An 18332-nucleotide genomic window follows, 5' to 3' on the forward strand; every position below is an offset into this window, starting at 1 on the left:
AAGTAATTAAAAAATAATAAAAAACAACTTTTAATTAAAATGGTCACGCTAATAATTCAACTTGTAATTTAAAAATTTTATTAAATGAGAAAGGAATGCAATATAGAAGCATTTTTTTGTCCCACTGTAAACAAGAAATAATGTTTCAAAATTTATGCAAATGAGACGGGTGATGTGTTGGATGTGTTCTGTTCTTATAAGGAAACCACTTTTATATGTCCATCACATAACCTCCACAAAAGATTTTAAATGTGTCTTTTTTTTGTTGTTGACTGAATGAAAAATGTCTCTCTGCTAAATGCTGAACTCTCTTGTTATTTTCTCCTGGAGTAAATGAGTGCACAAATTTGATTTGAAGATGAGAAATTAATGCTCGGTCAACGCTTCTTTCCCAGTGCTGTGGACTAAGAGGAACTGACTGTGCCAGCATATGTTTGTGTTTATGGTGTGAGAGAAAAACTTTCACAGTGACAAAATTAAACGTGATTATCACTCGCTAATACTTCCACATTCATGCACAGGAAATTGTATGTGTGTTTAAACAGGCAAAGCGCGGCTTGTATTTATCGGAGGGAATACAGGATCCCTCCAGTTGGTCTTCTGACCGTGTGAATGTCTAAAAACACTGATTTGTCCGTTTCCTTTGCAAACAGATAAATGCAAACACATTCTGTTTTTATTTGAATTACTCATAAAGTCTGGATCTTGCAGGGTCAGCACTCATTCATAACTGTGAGCAAATGCATGTGTGTGTTACAGATGGATAAGAACGGAGAAGTCACCTGACCATGAATCTCTCTGATGGCAGGACGCTGATATATTCATTTATTTGTCTGACTTTCCAAACAAGTGTGCTTTGGTTCAGCAGAGTGTGCGTGAGTCTGGGTCTGAGGCAAATATGGGAAGGAAATAGCGTGCATAGATGACAGTCATTTTGGTTTTGATGTTCGTTTGAGGGTGAGAATATTAACACATGGCTTTTTGGTTTTAGTAAATTCTTGCTCACCTTAGCACGATCAGGTCGGTTTTGTTCTCAGTCAAGAGCAAATGTCACTTTAGCTTCATTACCTGCTTAAGATGTGGGATTTGGTTTAAAATTGATTCGTTTTTTAGAGTCATTTTTTATATATATTTATTTATATATAAATGTGGGTTGGTTGGTTGTTTTTTTCTTTAAGATGTTGGAGAAACTTTGATTATTCCAGAGATGGAAAAGCTGAAATTTCATCAGTCATTATGCCAGTGTCATATAATCCTTGTAATATTTTGATATGGTGCTTGAGAATATTTTCTTATTATTATTATCAGTATTGAAAGACAATTGTTCAGCTTAATGTTTTTGTGTAAACGTGATACTTTTTCCCCCCAAGATTCTTTGATGAAGAGTTCAAAATGACAACTTTTATTTGAAATAGAAATCTTTTGTAAAATTTTAAATGTGTTTACTGTGACTTTTGAACAATTTAATGCATCCTTGCAGAATGAATTATTTTCTTTAAAAAAATCTTACTGATCCCAAGCATTTGAAGGGTAGTGAACAGTATATAAAATATACAGAATGTAAAATAATATTTATGAAATCCTTGATCAATACACTATTTAATAATTCTTATAATTAACATATATATTTTATTCATTCATTAAAATTTCTTATGATGAAATTTTGTGGATCAAACGTTTTTTTCCTCTCTCTCAGCCCTTCTTAAAACACATGTTCTCTCAGAGAACATTCCTGATTGTTTATGTCTGTGAGTTGGAAGTGAAGAGTGTCTTCCTTGTTCTGCTGCAAAATCCCTAAAAAGGAAACAGAGAGAGAGACCACAAAGAAGAGAGATTGGTAGTTAAAGATATGAAAGCAATCAATCCCTTCTATGAACCGAAATGATACTCTTCTTTTCCCTCTTATAGTGTGTTCTCGCCAGCGTAGAGCTGGCCATTCTGTCTGACTCTTAGGCTGTTGTGTCTGCCTGATGCCCTGTGGCTCTTGTATGAGCTTGTCCGCCCACCCTGGACATGTCTGGAAGCTCTCTGCACTGTTTCTTTTTGCTCTTTCTCCTTAAAGTTTTGACTGGAGTAGTGTTAAGATGGAGGAGGGGAGCCCTGCCAAGGAAAAAGCACAGAGAACAAGGAGAGAGAGAGACTGAAAAAAAATTGAAAGCGAAGAAGCTGTGCATGTTATACAGATTTATATAAGTCTTTCTCTTACACTGACCCATTTTTTTCTTTGCAACATTTTCATTCTGCCAATCTTATGGTGGAATGCTCTACCAAAAAAAAGAATGAAAGTGGGTGAGCGAGTGAGAGGAAAAAGGTTGAAGACGAGAGAGCGAGTGTATGTGTGTGCATTGGGGTTTGGGTGGGGTGTTGGATGTAATACGGCTGAGATCACTGTGTGCTGCCCTGAAAAGAATCACATGTCACTCACCACAACTAACTACAATTTAGTAAACTTCAAAATCTTGATTACATGTGATGGATCAGGACTGGAGACTGCATGCCGTGTATTTCTGTCATATAGTCTTTGAAAGAAATACCAGTTATTACTATAAATGTTTTTTTTTAATCTTATGTCATAAGATATGTCATCTTTGTTTCCATTTATTTTACTTAATAAAATGACAGCAGTAATTTTCTAGATTCAATTTTCTTCTTCAGTAATTAAATTCAAAGTGGTTGTAAAAGTGCAAAGACTATCACAGCAGGTTGTAACTTCAAAATTTAAGGCAGCAATTAGAGGTGAGTTTTATTTTAGTGAATAAAGCCCTTAGTACATCAGTGTGTAACTTATGCTGCACTGCATGGAACTCAGATCATGCTGCTTTTAATGTTATTGCTTTTCTGTGTCTACCTGGTGGGTGATAAAATGGGCAAAGAACCTCCCAAGGATTTAAAAAAAGAGGATGGGGCCTTAAACTTTTACATTTAGCAGATGATTTTATCCAAAGAAACTTGCAGTGAGTGCATTCAAGCCATTTAATTTGGTGATATTTGGCAATTTTTGTCAATTAACATTATCTATTAAATCCACTTGCTACACTGTCTTGTGTTTCTGACTTTACCAGCTCAATGGCACTAACAAATAGACAAAACTCATGCACATATTTTCTTTGCACTTGACCCTTGTATATACACTCTAAAAAATGCTGGCTTAAAAACAACCATTTCTGGGTTATTTGGCAACCCAGCACTGGGTCGCAGAACACATGCTGGGTTATTTTGACCCAGCTTGTTGTGTTTTATACATTAACCCATTTGCTGGGTTGTTTTTTTGACATATTACTGGGTCAGTCAATCTATTGAAACCCAACAATCTGAACCCAGCAATTGGTTAAAAAAAAATAACCCAGCATTTTTTTTTAGAGTGCAGAATAACTACCCAGCACCTGGGTAAAAAATGTTTAAAATGACCCAACAGGCTGAACCCAGCATTTTTCAGAGTGTAGCAGTCACACAATAGTCCAACTTGACCCATGTGTGAGGACATGGTGGTCTCTTTCCACTGAACATTCATTCAGCAGGCATTTTGAAAGCCATTATGTAGCAGTTGGGACAGCAGTTGTGTGATAGAACTAAAACTACTAAAATTTTGTACTTGACTTGTTGGAGTTGTCGAATTACATTGGCTCGATTCAGCTGCAAGGGAATTCATATGCTGGATGAGTTGGAAAGTTAATCTGCCTCCAGACTTTCTACATGTCAGTCATAATCCCAATCCCATTCTCAATCCCAATGAATCTCTTTCATGCTTTAATCCCATTTGTATGTGGCTGTTGTCCCTTAAAGGAGCAGCTCTTTGATTGCATATGCCAGTATAGAGGTTGTGAGAATAGTTGGCAACTTTTTAAAGAACAGAATAGTGATACAACTTGATAGTGACAGAATTTTTTGAATAACATTTTAAGAATTAATATTTAATGTAATCATTATATAAAACAGTAGGGGTTTAACGATTTGCTTAACTCGCAATGCAATACAATTCATGATACTGATCTCACAATACGATTTTCTAACCATTTCTTTTAACAAAATGAGATTTAAGACAAATTGTAAATGAAAAGGTGTCCTTTTATTATTTCTCAGACAAAATTCTGCACATTTCTTTGTAAAATTGAAATGTCAAATCTAAATTGAAATTTTAAAACAAATCACAAATCAAATAAATAAATAATACAAATCAAATAAATCTCTTCATTTAAACAAACTAAAGATTTGCCTGTGCTCTTTTCATTTGAAATTAGAGGCAACCACTGCATTTTTATCACTATGCAAACAAAGCTGCTGCATACATGCAGGGTGAGTAGTTTTTTTTTATTTAAATTATATTTAATAATTTCGAAAATTGAAGCAAAAACAGAATGGTCTTTAACTTTGTAAAACTATACTATATAAAACATGAGCTGAATGAGAATGCAAATTCACTCTCTGACAGCAGGTGGCACTTATGGAACAGCAGCGATACATCGTTTCCTTTGTTACCGCTGTAAACAAAGCAGAGCTGCTCTTATGAACACTGCATTAATATGCTTTATACAGAGGCGAAGTGTAAAGAAAATACCATGTAAACTTTTCTGCAGTCAGTTCTTCTCATAGATATTCATATAAACCCCACCCCAAATTGTATCGCTATTCGTTTAAAATCTCAACCGACTTGAATCGTCACATATTTTTATTGATTTTTAACTGGTTTGGGGCAAAGACTATAGCGTACCCAAGACGTGTCCCTCTTATAGTTTTGAATGGGGAAAAATCTAGAATACAGAGTAGGGATGCAAGATATTATCAGACTGATATCGGAAACGGTCGATAATTGCTTTAAATGTAAATATTGGCATCGACCCGATATGAAAAATTATGCCGATATGTCTTGCCGATAAGAGGAATATGTTAACTCACATGTGCTCAGGGTGTGCTAGTGATTAGATCCCGTCAGCAGTGTGGCTCATTCTTGTAGCAAAGTTTTGTCTGATTGATGATTAAATTCACTCTTTTGGATCGCTGCATTTAATCTGTGAATACAGAATGACGCATTATTTTTAGTTATTTTCAAAGCTTCAATGTACTGTCAAAAAACCTTCATTATTGTTGATTTAATTCTAACAAATATGTTTTTGTTAAAAACTAATCAAAATTAAAAATATTTTGATTATGATTTTTGCAGCGGAAAGACTAGGTGTCGTTTCCAAACTAAAGGAAATATATTGGTATCGACCAAAATGAGGGGAAAAATATTGGGATATTGGCAAAAATCCAGTATCGTGCATCCCTAATATAGAGTATGAATATAGAGCCTCTATGAATATATTTAATAATGAATGGATGATAAAACATGTTTTATCTGTTGCTGTTTTGTGATGCTTCTGTAATTCTGCAATTTTATAGCAGTAAGAAAGATGTTTGTCGTTGGGTTTATGATGGATTTTGTGTGCAAGTTTTATTACATCGGTTGAGGTTTTGGCTTATGTGTCTTGCATTTTAATGAAGAGGGACATTTTGTTGGTTTTCTCTGGGTTTTTGCACCCAAATACACACAGAGTTTCTCCACCAATGGACACCGATACTTAGCATGTTTTAACAGTCTGTTTTGGGTTGAGTGCCACATGTGTCGTTTGAGGCCAAGCTCTCAGACGGTTCTCATGCTCTCTTAGGTGTGGTGTGGAGCCAGATGGACAGAGTCAGCCTTGCTCCCTCATTTCCTTAATGATGTACCTAATGTTCCAGTGCTCTTATATACACACACACTCTTCATAATAGTAAAGGCCCCGGGGTATGTGTGGTTTCACATGCTCAAATGTGAAACGCTGCACGCTATTGTCTCTGTAACACTTCTGTATATTATGTAAGCAAATCAAGCAGGATTCGTATAACATTCGGCTGAGTGCCAGCACATGACACGTCCATACGCTCCATAAAACCCTCATAAATTACTCAGTCTCAATCACATTAGCACCAGCACTTATAATATGCCACATTGATAGGTGGGCCGTGATTTCCTTATAAATCCTGTCATCTTGCCCTTTCTGATGTGCAGTCAGATGAAATGCGCTAGTTTGAAGATTAAAGGATGTTGCCATCATTTACTTACCTTCCAGTATGACTTACTTAGTAATGAGGCACAGTATGTAATTTTCACTACTGGAGGGTAGGTCTGGACGATTATTCTAATATTCGTTCAGTGGGTTTGCATTCGATTTTCAATTTTGAGATTCGAATATTCGATTCGAGGGAGGGGGCTGAACATATTCTTCTCTCTAACAACGTGTCTACACCGGACGCCAGCGATCCGGCTAGACAAAATACAATAGAACCTATTATTCTGTCTACACTGGACGCAACAAAGTGACCATTGAAAATCATTTGAAATTTGTGTCAGTACGTCCTAAATAGAATGCAGCAGCAGTTTACTGTCAGGAATTTGTCAGCCATGCGCGCCACATCCAGTGTAGACAGCATAATAGGTTCTATTGTATTTTGTCTATCCGGATCGCTGGCGTCCGGTGTAGACACGGTGTTAGAGAGAAGAATATGTTCAGCCTCCTCCCTCCGAAGCTTCGAATATTTGGTGTTGATTACTACCGAAGCTTAAAAAATGGTATTCGGATCAGCCCTACTAGAGGGCACATATTCAAACAAACAAAGAAATAAAGGGGTAGTTTGATGACGCCGTGATTCGTGAGAGTGGAATCATTGGAGTTGTCGTCTTCAATCTAAAAAGACTCAGGCAGAAATCATGTTCATGGATGACCTAATGTTATAAAGATTTATTAACATCACTGCAGTATGAAGCAGGGTAGGGCTGAAAGCCGTGGAAGCGGGCCGCTGGAGCAATTGCCAATGAGAGACATGTGCGACACAGCTAAAAAGCAATGAAGCTTTTATTATGCCACAGTCGACTGCTTCCGCTCCTTCTGGTCATGCGTATGTGGGGTAAAGCAGCGCTGTCTTATCATACTAGATACATTTGAGAGTGTTGAAAGTTCTGTTATAATGCTACTCTGTGCATCCGCTTTGTGGCTGCTATGAGACACTACACTGCAGTAAGCTACATTGATATTAGAATATCAAATTAATAAATGTTGGATGGCTTATATTGTTAAATGGTATGCAGTTAATTTTTAAATATATTATTTGATGCTTTATTACTGTTAATAAAACTGCATCTGATTATTATGTTAGCCACTTAACAAAATAGATTTTTCTCTGAGGCATGGTAAAAAAAAAGGTAATCGCGCTAATTCAAGAAAACGAAAGTTAATCCAAAAATCTTACATATTGTGCCTTTAATTATGAATTAATATTATTATTATTTTTTTTATTTAATTTAAATTGATTTAACCTTCAAAGACCGAAACAGCCGCCCGCGTCTAAAAATAACTGTTGTTCTTTAATGTTGAATAACTTTTGAACCGCTAATCCTATCTGAATGCTTTAAAAAGTGATGTAAAACGGAGATTCTCCACGTTTCCTTGATATCCTATTTCTCTCATTTGGATATTCAGAGGCACTGTAGTGTACATGATTACTTCACCACATTTTGACAACATTGATTCTTCAGAAGAAACCAATGCATTTTGTTCCTCTGAGACAAACAGAAACGATTGTTGACGCTTAGTCCCACCCCCATGCCCAGATTGGTTCAAACTGTCCCATATTCAACCAATAAACATAGGTTTTGTTCTTTTGAACTACTATTTAACATATTTCTTTGGAAATATGAACGAACACAAAGTGAAAGTCTGTCGTGCGTGCATGAATACAAACACAAAATAACACATTTGCATGAGAAAACTCTCTGAAAAAACACACGACAGAGTACTTTGACATAAAACAAATCAAAAACAAATCAAAAGGATGAAACAGTGGTACATATCTGATAAAGCACTTTGGGTCGCTAGGCGATGTCCCGGTAAAAACAATTCTGACAATATTTTATTTGGAAGTGTAAAACACCCAGATACAACTTTCTAAAGAAAAATATCCAAACTTTAGGAGTTTCTGTTTGAGTACACAGTAAAAAACACCCAATTGTTGCTTGCGTTTTTCTTAAAATTCTGTAATTTCATTAATTCTTAGAGAAAACAAAAGAAAAATTGGGACTTTAAATTAGTTAGACTTAAACTTCAAGTTCTCCTGTTTATAATGATATATGGCACTTGATGCTGACTGCTAGAATAGGTCTGAAAAACAAAGAAAAGTGCCAGGTGCCCCAAAAATGTTCCAGGTCTTTAAGGGTTAAGAGTGAGCACAAGGCTTTTTAGAACCTTTAAACTAGATCATTTTTATTAATTTGGTTGAATTATTTTAATAGTTTATTAATAATTATTTACTTATTCTAACAATATTTGCCTAAATCGCTGAACATTTGAGGTTTAATAAATTATTTGCCATTTTATTAATGTGACCAAGTGACCCTGACATATTACTGTGGCAACCAGTGAGGGTTCTGTCCACTTCTGTCCGTGTTTTCTGTAGGACTTTGATTGACAGGTGTCATTGTGAATGATGCTTGTACTGTGTGATTCTCTGTCTGGGTTCATTTCCTTTCTGAAACTTTGACAGTGTTGTGGTTGCTGATTTGATAAAGAAAGTATCACTGTGAGTGAGAAAGCACATATTTTCTGGTGTGTGTGTGAAAGAATAGTGTGCCATTTCCTTATGGTTTGGGATGATGATGATTGCATCGATGATCGGATCTATAAACAGGAAGTCAGTGTTCTGCTGTGGAGTGGAGCAGAGGCTATATCCTGTCATGCTGCCCTGATGCCATCTGAACATATGACGATGTGTCAGAGACACAGAGAGTGAGATAATGGAAAAAAGTTGGCCAGAAGTATTATGTTTTTGTTGTTTATTTTTCTTTGGCATGCATGAAAGGTGTATTGACAGAGCAGAGTAATTTATGTTCCTTCAAGCAGTGGAAATCTGAAAACATCACATCTCCTAATTTTCAAAGCTATTGAGTAGATTAATCACTGAATTGCTCCACTGAGACATCAGCTCTAGAAAAACAGTGTGAAAATAAAATCGCAAACATTCCATTGACTCAATGTGAACGTCCTGTTTATACACTGTAGAACTAAATGTCAGTTTCCAGTGTCAATTTTCAAACAAGCTTTTGCAGGCATGTGTGTGTGGGTGTATAATTGTAAAATATGTATTATTTTTTAGATACCCAGTAAAAGGGATGCTCAGTATATTGGTTGATATTGGATATTTAATTGTGCATTCTTATTTCACCAGTTTTTACTTTTTGATTGCTGTCTGATTGGGAAAAACAGTGCTACAGACTGTATGACTGTGTCCATCACAGGTGTTGCTTTCTGTATGTGATTATGTGTGTTAATAAGGCAGCAAGTCAGCCTCTCTGAGGGCCATAAAGCATTTAAGAGGGAAGAGCAACTGCTTTTGTGATAAATTTAGTCCAGGAGCATTGCTGCTGAAAGTGAATTGATCTTCATTGAGAAGAGTCAGCTCAGTGTTTTTTTATTTTTATTTATGTGTTTACAAGAGGGTTAATGTAAGTGCCTTTGTGTGGGTTCTTGTTAGTTGTGACATTAGCCTTTTTACTTACAGTATGAACATTATCAATTATTTTTAGTGTATGCAATGTATTTGTTTAAAGCAGCATTTCCTTTTTTAAAATATAACCACCATGTAGACATATTCACAGAACAAAACTCCACCCCAATCCATGATTTCTAGTCCATTTATGAAAAGCAATATGCAAACACGATCATTCTGAACATGTCATGGTAGTTATCGGCATATTCAAATATTCAGTATTTGAATATTCAGCAATCTGACTTGCTGAGAGATGTCATTTACAAATAAAATTTTTAAACCCCTTTAAGAAATGGGTTGACAAGTGTAATTTTTTTCATGTTGACATATTTCCTACTGAACAGGATGCTGATGTGGGGCAAATCGCTGCCAGAAATTAAACCAAATATGGAAAGTATATTTTTAAAAATATAAAAAATGTCAAAATTAAAACTAATAATAATTTTTTTTTCCTTTTTAGTAATTTTTTTTTTTTTTTTAAATACATATTTTTTAAAGAAATTATTTTTTGTCCATTTTTTTTCACTGCATTTTGTGTATATATGTATTAAAGTTTATTTTGTTAAATTTAACGGGTACACCCAAATATCAGTATTCTCAAAGATAACACACACACACTAACTTAACTTGATTTTTAGCTCAAGTTGTCTTAAAGTTACAGTAGCATAAACAACCGTCCAGTCCAGAAACATGGTAGAAAATAATTGTGTAAAACTAAATTACAGTGAAAAATAAACCTCAACTAACAAGTGAACTTAAATCAAAAGTTGTTGGTGGGTTGTTTTACTTTGTATCAGGGGCGTTTTATCCACTCAGTACATTAAGTTCTGAGTAATGCTAATTAATAATTATTTAGTATGACAACTTGCGTTTACTCAGTATTGTAGAAAATGGTTATGTAAAACTAAAGTACAATGAAAGAAACTTTGACTAAGAAGTGAACTATAATAAAATGGCAGAAGAATTTATGAAATATGTGTATATTAGGAATAGGCATTTTTAAAAAATACTGTGTTCGAATATTTGGACTCATAATAAAATTAATTTTCAAGTATTTGTTTATTTAAATGACGTTTATTATTTTTTAAAAATAATAAGTTTAATAAGAAGTTTTTGCCAACATTTCGGAACAAGCTTATGATTAGGCATTATACACAACAATGTTCTACAACAGCGTATCGTCTCAGTGTTTTCTTTTAAACCGAAGAAAATAAAACGGATCATGCCAATTACAGTACAGAACGTACAAACACTCCAGTTGGCCTAAATCGTGTTTATATTGTTTCATATGTTAATATTGAGGAAAAACAATAATATCCACATGCTCGGGTGAAAGTTGACTCCTCAGTCTGAGAACAAAAAGAACGCGCGCCAAGACAGACGTTCCAGAGACACAAAGATAACGGTGCGCTAAGCAAAGTTTCTTACAGCGCTGAGAGTTTTTTGTTATTAAAGCACTCTCCCCGAGGAAAGAAGAAGAGAACTCAGATTCACTGATTCATTTGATCAAAAGTAATTCCATTTTATAAGATCAATTAGTAAGATCATTTTGATCAAACTAATTCCAAACTTCGCAAGTCTGATGACGACGACATTCTGTGATCAAATACAATCAACTTGTTAACACGCTCCACAGGGCCACCTGTATAAAGGCTGATGTAAAGGCTGTTTGTTGCCTTAGTGACCTTCCCACAGTAGATGAGAGTCTTTAATTGGGCCTTTGTTCACCTAGCAGCTGTTGCCATGGTTCCTGGCTCTATTGCTAGAAATGTCAAACACCTCAGAAACACAATCAGGTTTTTAGGAAGTTTTTCTAACAAGCAGAGTCTCTGGGTTCAGATGCGGTGTGTGTGTGGAAAGGTCTGTACAGTGTGTGAGGGATTGGAAAAGTGCTTTTGATGAAGCAGAGCGGCTCAGTGACCAGCACCTTACTCAAGACCCCACTGCTACTGTGTGTGCGAGTGTCACTGTCCGTCTGATAGAGATGTTGGGCTGCATGCTGATCATTTATTCATCTTAGCTCAGAATGCGGTACGCCAGAGCCGCACGTAGGAGAATAACCCGGGATAACTGATTCTGACTCCATCATCTCTACAAACACACACACACAATGCGTGAACACTACAGTTGAGGTAATGAAGGAAAGGAAAAGAATATATTAGGCTGGAAAGAGCACCGGCTTAGAGGAGGAGAGACTGTCTGAAATAATCTTGTAGTCGTTTCCGACCATGACTTTGCTCTTCATTTGATAGATTTGCATGCGACTGCTTCATTTTCATAGTGATTTCTGATTTCCCACGAGTCTGAACCTTAATCACCAGTCACTGTGGTCATTCTTCTGTAGTTCTCTTGAAACCTTTTTAAAAGGAGAATGTGGGGCATCTGCTAAACAATTTTTAGAGATTATTTTTTAGATTACGTATTTAGCCTAGCCATAAGTTTTTGCATTTGCAAAAGAAATTCTAAGGTTTTGTCTGAAATGCTGCATCTGATGTGCTTTCTGTCATTTTATGATCCACAAGGGTGTACCTTTATTTGCTATTTATTTGTTGTCTTATTTACCGATCATTTCTTGTTTAAAGTCATAAGAGCTTTATTTTGATTCGGATGTGACTAAAAATTATGGTTTCAAGCGTCTGAGTTGTTTACTTTTTAATTAGTGTATCCATTTTCACCATAATGTTGATAAAACACCACTGATGTACATTACGTTATGAGACATTTTGATAAACAACAGACAATTAATGTCTAATTATTCAGTGTAATAGTTTGTATTTGAACAGAATTTATTTAAAGTGTTATATATGTGACATGGGTTAGAGGTTTAGAGCTTTGAAAATGATTTCATGTTTTATTTTCTCTTTCATTTTCTCTCTCTATATGTAGATATATAGGTTATATATGTTTTTTTCTTCTTCTTATATTTATAGTCCACATTAAAATTATGGGAGGAAACTGGGACTGAACTTGAACTTAAACCTGAAATGATGTTGTTTTTAGTATTTTGAAGAATTGAAAACAATAGGTGTATGTCTTTAAAATGTGTATATTAATTTAAACTAAATTTTAATTGAAAAGTATGTTATATTTGAATACAAATTTGACAAAATTTTTACAAAAATTGCATTCACAAGTGGGTTTAAGATTGCACACAATACTTTTGAACCCCACTGTATTTGTATTAATAACTGATTCATTTAGACAAATTCTTATTTTAATCATATTTACTTAACACTTAAAAATGTGCATTATTCACTGACAAAACTGTAGATTTATGATCATTCACGAAGATTATCAGCCAACCTGATTAAACAGCCTAGTGGCCTATCACTGTTAAATGCTGTTAAATGTTTAATGCTGTCTAATGCTTGTCTTGTATGTTACAGGGAGCATGCGTGAGTAACAGGTTTTTGTGGCGGGACCTCAAGCTCCTCCCCTCATCTGGAGCCCCTGTGCTGTATGATACGAGGCCGCCTTCCTTCACACTCTCTGACCTCAGTTCAAAAGGTATGCACTGAATATACAGCAGAAATTATGTCATTATGTGATTATGGTTAGTCTCTTTATGATCCAAAGTGTGAATTAATGTCAGCTCTGTATTACTCACGATGCATGATTAATGTAGCGTGATAACGAAGCAGTTTGCATATACTCTCCGTGTCTGAAAGCGAAGAACTCTATTACAGTCCTTCCGCATGTAATGTGATAGCATTTTTTTTAATTTACGTAATTAGGTGGTCAACTATGGCCACTTGTTAGCTCTGTGGACTTTTGCACTGCAAGTGATGTTGTGTTTAATTGCTTTCTGTGATGAAAATTACATTTTTGAAAGAAAAAAGAAAAAAACGTCTGACTCCTGTCTTGCTAAGGTTAATGTTAAAGTTAATTTAATGTCACTCGATTAAATAATAGTTTTAGTGTCATTTTTTTTTTTCATAATTTAACAAAATTACAGCTTAATTGGAAATGATGGGCCATTTTATTCTGTGCTGTGGAAATGATGTGGGTCAGTCGTCATTTAAAAATTTACATAAATCATTTAAAAAAAAATAACATTGAAATAGTTTGTTTATATCACTATTTTACTTTATTGTAATTTTAGTAATAGTTATTTAGTAAGCTTAATAATTTAAGTAATACTTTTGTAGGATTTTTATGTTTTAAGATTTAAAGTGGGTCAAGATAAAAAAAAAAGCTAAATTTATTCATATAAAGCATTCAAAGTAGCAAAATAATATAATAGGTAGGGGATTTTTTTTTTTTTTTTAATGTGATCTTTGCGTAACAAAATGAAACAAATTGAATCAAAAGGCTCCCTGAGTTGAAGAAACACCGGGTTGAAAAGTGTTTTCTGCAGTTTGTTTTAATGTGAGTGTGTCTGTAGCTCTGTAAACTTTAAATAGACAGTAATGCTTATTAATCTGGGTTACACCACAAAAAGGCTGAATGATTGCAAATTGAAGTATTTAATTGCACTTGCTGTTGCTGCCAGGCTTTACATTGATAATCAATTTGTGTTTGTTTTCTGCATTGGGTGCAGTTTTTGCATTACAGCTCCCTACATCTCTGTCACACTGTTTCCCGCTCTTATGTGTCTTTGTGTGTGTGTGTGTGTGTGTGTGTGTGTGTGTGTGTGTGTGTGTGTGTGTGTGTGTGTGTGTGTGTGTGTGTGGCTTGTTCGCTGTGCTGGTTTGAAAGAACCTATGCTCAAGGCATATCTGTTAGAGGAAGAGGAAGTGCCTGGGGGAAGTGCAGTTGTACCTAGGGTTGGGTGTCGATTGGGATTGGGTTTTTACGATACCAGTGCCAAATCAATACTTTTTAAACGGTACCGGTGCCTAAACGGTGCCTGAACCGATACTTAAAAAAAGAGCCACAAAAAAAAACTTGGCACCGGGTTTCGGTACCCAACCCCTAATTGTACCTCAGTCCGACTTCTATACCAAATTTGACATTAAAGCATGTGGATGCTCTGCATCATAATGAACCTCCCTCAGGTTCTGTGAGAGATCATAATTATTTCCTGCCACTCTTCTATATTTTTGACTGTGTTATCTTAAAACAAAAAATAGGAAAGCTTTTTTTAGCTGTTTTGAGAATAGAACCATGGAGCCTTGAAAGTTTCCTGTTCACTATATCCCGCTATTTCCAGCCATTTGACACACACATGCACACACACACACTCCTTCAGCACTTTGTCTGATATCTGGTGACAATACCACTCACTGCCGGTTTCTGAAATTAGACTGGTAGGTTGTGCGCTATTGTTGAATTCTGGGTAATACTGCAGACCTATTAAAGCATGGATCCTGTTATAGTGTTATTTTACCAGTTGGCTCATCCCTATAAACACACATGGGATTCATGGGAAAGTGAGAATCATTCGTCTTTTCAGCTACATCCTCCTCCTTTTCTTCTTTCTCCATTCGTCTCTACTGAAGTGCTGACTTTGGTATTAGTAATATGTTTTTTTTAAGGACATTAGTTTTTCCTATGTCAGGAAAGAGTGGAATTTATCATACTGCATATATATCATGTTTGGTTATGGGTCCACACACGCACGTGCACATTTTTTATACACAGATAGTTATAGATTTTATATGTTAATCGTAGCAATTAAAAAAAATGTTTTACTTCATACCAGTTTTAATAATAAAGACATGCCCAAAGGGAGTTTTTTTTTTGGAGATTTTGTCAGGTTTAGTTCACTTTTGGGTACAAATTTGTCCCCAAAATATGGTTAAGTAGCATGACACACACACACACACACACACACACACACACACACACACACCAGGGGTTATCTGAGCTGTAAGCTTCCAGTCTGAAATGAATGTGTAAAGAAACTGTCTTACTAAAATAACGGCAAGAAAACACATTTTTCTATTGAGCTGCACGCAAATAAACAAAACATACATAGCAACCAGTATTCCCCAAACAAAGGACTCTTATGAGATGGTTAATGAGTCATTCAGAAAGTGTCACAAACTCTTGAGTTACCGATTTGAATCAGTATGACAAACTCAGACTTACATTACTGCAAATTATGATCATTATGTTCATGTCGAAATGAAACGAGGTTTGTGAGACTTAAATTGCCGTGACAATGTGTAGTTAATGATTCACAACAAATCATTAACCATTTATTAAAATCATCAAATTCAATTAAAAGAAATGAATAATTGTATTCAGCAAGATTTCTGTTCATCAAAGAACGCTGAAAAAAGAATCACAACTGTTTTCAACATTGATAATAAAAATAAATGTTTCTAGAGCAGCAAATCAGCATATTATAATGATTTCTGTAGGATCATGTGACACTGGAGTCTGAAGTATTGATGCTGAAAATTTTACTTTGCCATCATAAAAAAATGAGAGTTTAAAAAATATTTATACTGTATTTTTAATTAAATGAATGTACAATGAAAAAAAATGATAGGATCAGTTAGTCATGTCAGCATATATTTTTCCACTACTTTAACTCATCAAATTAATTTTCAACTATAATTAACTTGCACTGCCAATTTGTATTACACTTCAAATTTAAAGCAGCAACTGAACTTAAGTTTGAAGTAGGAGGAATTTTTTTTACAGTGTAGCCTTGGTGAGCATAAGAGATTTCTTTCAAAATGTCAAGTAGTCAGGTATGTGCACTTATAATTCATGTGTCCAAATGTTTGATTATTGCCTCAGCTCACAGTTGCATAGACAAATACAATAAAATACCAGTGTTGTAGTGTTTTGTCGTGCTACAACGCAGCTCGTTGGCAAAAGTAGCTTCCTGTCATAAAAGCTACGCTATTTTTAAAGCAGCCGAGCTACTGTCACACACTTATGCCTTGTCATGGTATGGAATATGTGAACCACAAAAGCAAATATGAATAGCCCAGACAGAAATGACTTCCACACACAGCTGATAGCAGAAGTTTTACTCCGGCTTGAATGTCTCTGTAGAGCGGGAGCTGGATGTGCTCTGCAGGAGTCATTAGGAGACTGAAGCTCACCGTGATAACTGGTTTGGGTCTGTTAAACAGCCGCGATTCTTTTGCTGTCATTCACAGAGTGTTCATTATGCAGGAGCGTATCTCGCTTGTGTGTTAATTATGAAACTAAGTCTGGCAGCTCCGTCCCGCTCCGAGTTGGATTTTTTTCTTTGATGTTTTATCATTACACACACCCATACATAGTCATAAACCTCCACATCTTGAACATTTTTTAACACCTCTTCTGAATACGTGATGAATTATCATTACAGGAAACAACCATTTCTCTCCTACTCTCTCTCTCTGTCTTTCTCTTTCTCTCTCAGACGTGGAATCTGCACATATCAGTCTTTTGTTTTTCACAGTATAGGTAGGTTGTGTTTCTGACGTTTCTGTGAGCTTTATTCAGTTGTGTATTTAAATGTCTGTTACAGGCTTCTTTGTGCTTATTGTTCTCTCTTTTTCGAAACAGTTCTGTGAATTGTTGATAATTGGGGTTTGTGCTAGCCAGAAGAAAACATCGCCTTTCATGAAGTGTTTTTGCTGATATATAAACACAATTCAGAAGTTTGTTGAAGAAGTCTGTTATGTTCACCAAAGCTGCATTTATTTGATTAGAAAAATATAGTAAAACAGTAATGTTATAAAGTATATTTTTGTTTGCTTAATATTTTTGCGGAAGCATTTTTCCAGGTTTCTTTGATGAATAGAAAGTAAAAAAAAAAAGCATTTATTTGAAATTTTTGTAACACTGTAAATGTCTTTACTGTTACTGTTGATACATTGTCTGCTTCATACATAGATAAAATATTAGTTAGATATATTAGCTATATATACATAGATAATATATTAGTTACAATTTATTTACAATATATTTAGAGCTACAAATTTAGTACAGGCTTCACTGAAGCATTCAGCCCACTTTGCACATCTGTCCCAATAAATCTTTTCATCCCCACTTATGCAAAATGATTGTTTGAAGTGCTACAGGTGTTTGGGATGTAGTGGTTTTTGTTGCTATGTAGTGCTTTAGGAGGAACAGTATGTGTGAGAGGGATATGTTATTATGTTTTTAGAAATCTAATGGGAAAAGCCATAACTGCTCCTTCGGGTGTGCATTAGACATACACTTATTTTTAACCATTGTTATTTCATAAAAAAGAATTGATAAATGAAATGAATTCATTGTGTTTGGTTAGATAATCTTGACAATGTTACTGGTACCAAATAAGATGTGATTTTTATTGAGTGTCAACAATGGTTGCAATGCCAAATGTACTTCATTGTAATTCCTCATTTTTCAAGATTGATGTTTTTGGAGAAACGCTGAAATTTGATGCTGGCAGGGACTCAGTTGATTGACACCATGCTTTTTCACACCAGTAACAAGAAGTTTTTATTTTTATCTCAAATCCTGTTGACGATAGTTAAACATGTGACACACTCAGCAGGTTCTGATGGCCCTGAACTTCCCCATAAACCTGACTGCCTTTTGTTCCTCTGGAAGATACCTAAACGGAAGTTAGTGAAATGTAGCAGTCGTGTGTGTCTTGTACCCTACACTGACGGCAGAACTGCACTACAGTGCTATGCACACCCACAATCAGTGAAGTGTTAACTGTGAGTGTTTAAACCCTAAATTTGAAAAATCCCACAATGCAAACTATGACGTGTGAAGTGCACACTTTGCAGCAGGATAAGCCCTTTTGAGTGTTAGTGTTAATTGTATGTAGTGTGTTAAATGCCAAGGTATTTAGTACAGTATTGACACTGAGGGAGTTTCTTGCCAAG

The 18332-nt window shown here is 35.3% G+C and overlaps 1 protein-coding gene across 1 annotated transcript in view; it reads left to right on the forward strand.

The window, feature by feature from the left end:
- Window positions 1-18332, forward strand: part of LOC109106312 (polypeptide N-acetylgalactosaminyltransferase 1-like) — a 92337-nt gene that overhangs the window by 24208 nt on the left and 49797 nt on the right. The window contains exon 2 of the mRNA XM_042771904.1: window positions 12945-13065. The gene's annotated coding sequence lies outside the window, so the exon portion shown is untranslated. The remainder of the gene's footprint in view (window positions 1-12944; window positions 13066-18332) is intronic.

Source organism: Cyprinus carpio, chromosome A16, assembly GCF_018340385.1.
Source record: "Cyprinus carpio isolate SPL01 chromosome A16, ASM1834038v1, whole genome shotgun sequence".
In the NCBI taxonomy this organism is placed as follows: domain Eukaryota; kingdom Metazoa; phylum Chordata; class Actinopteri; order Cypriniformes; family Cyprinidae; genus Cyprinus; species Cyprinus carpio.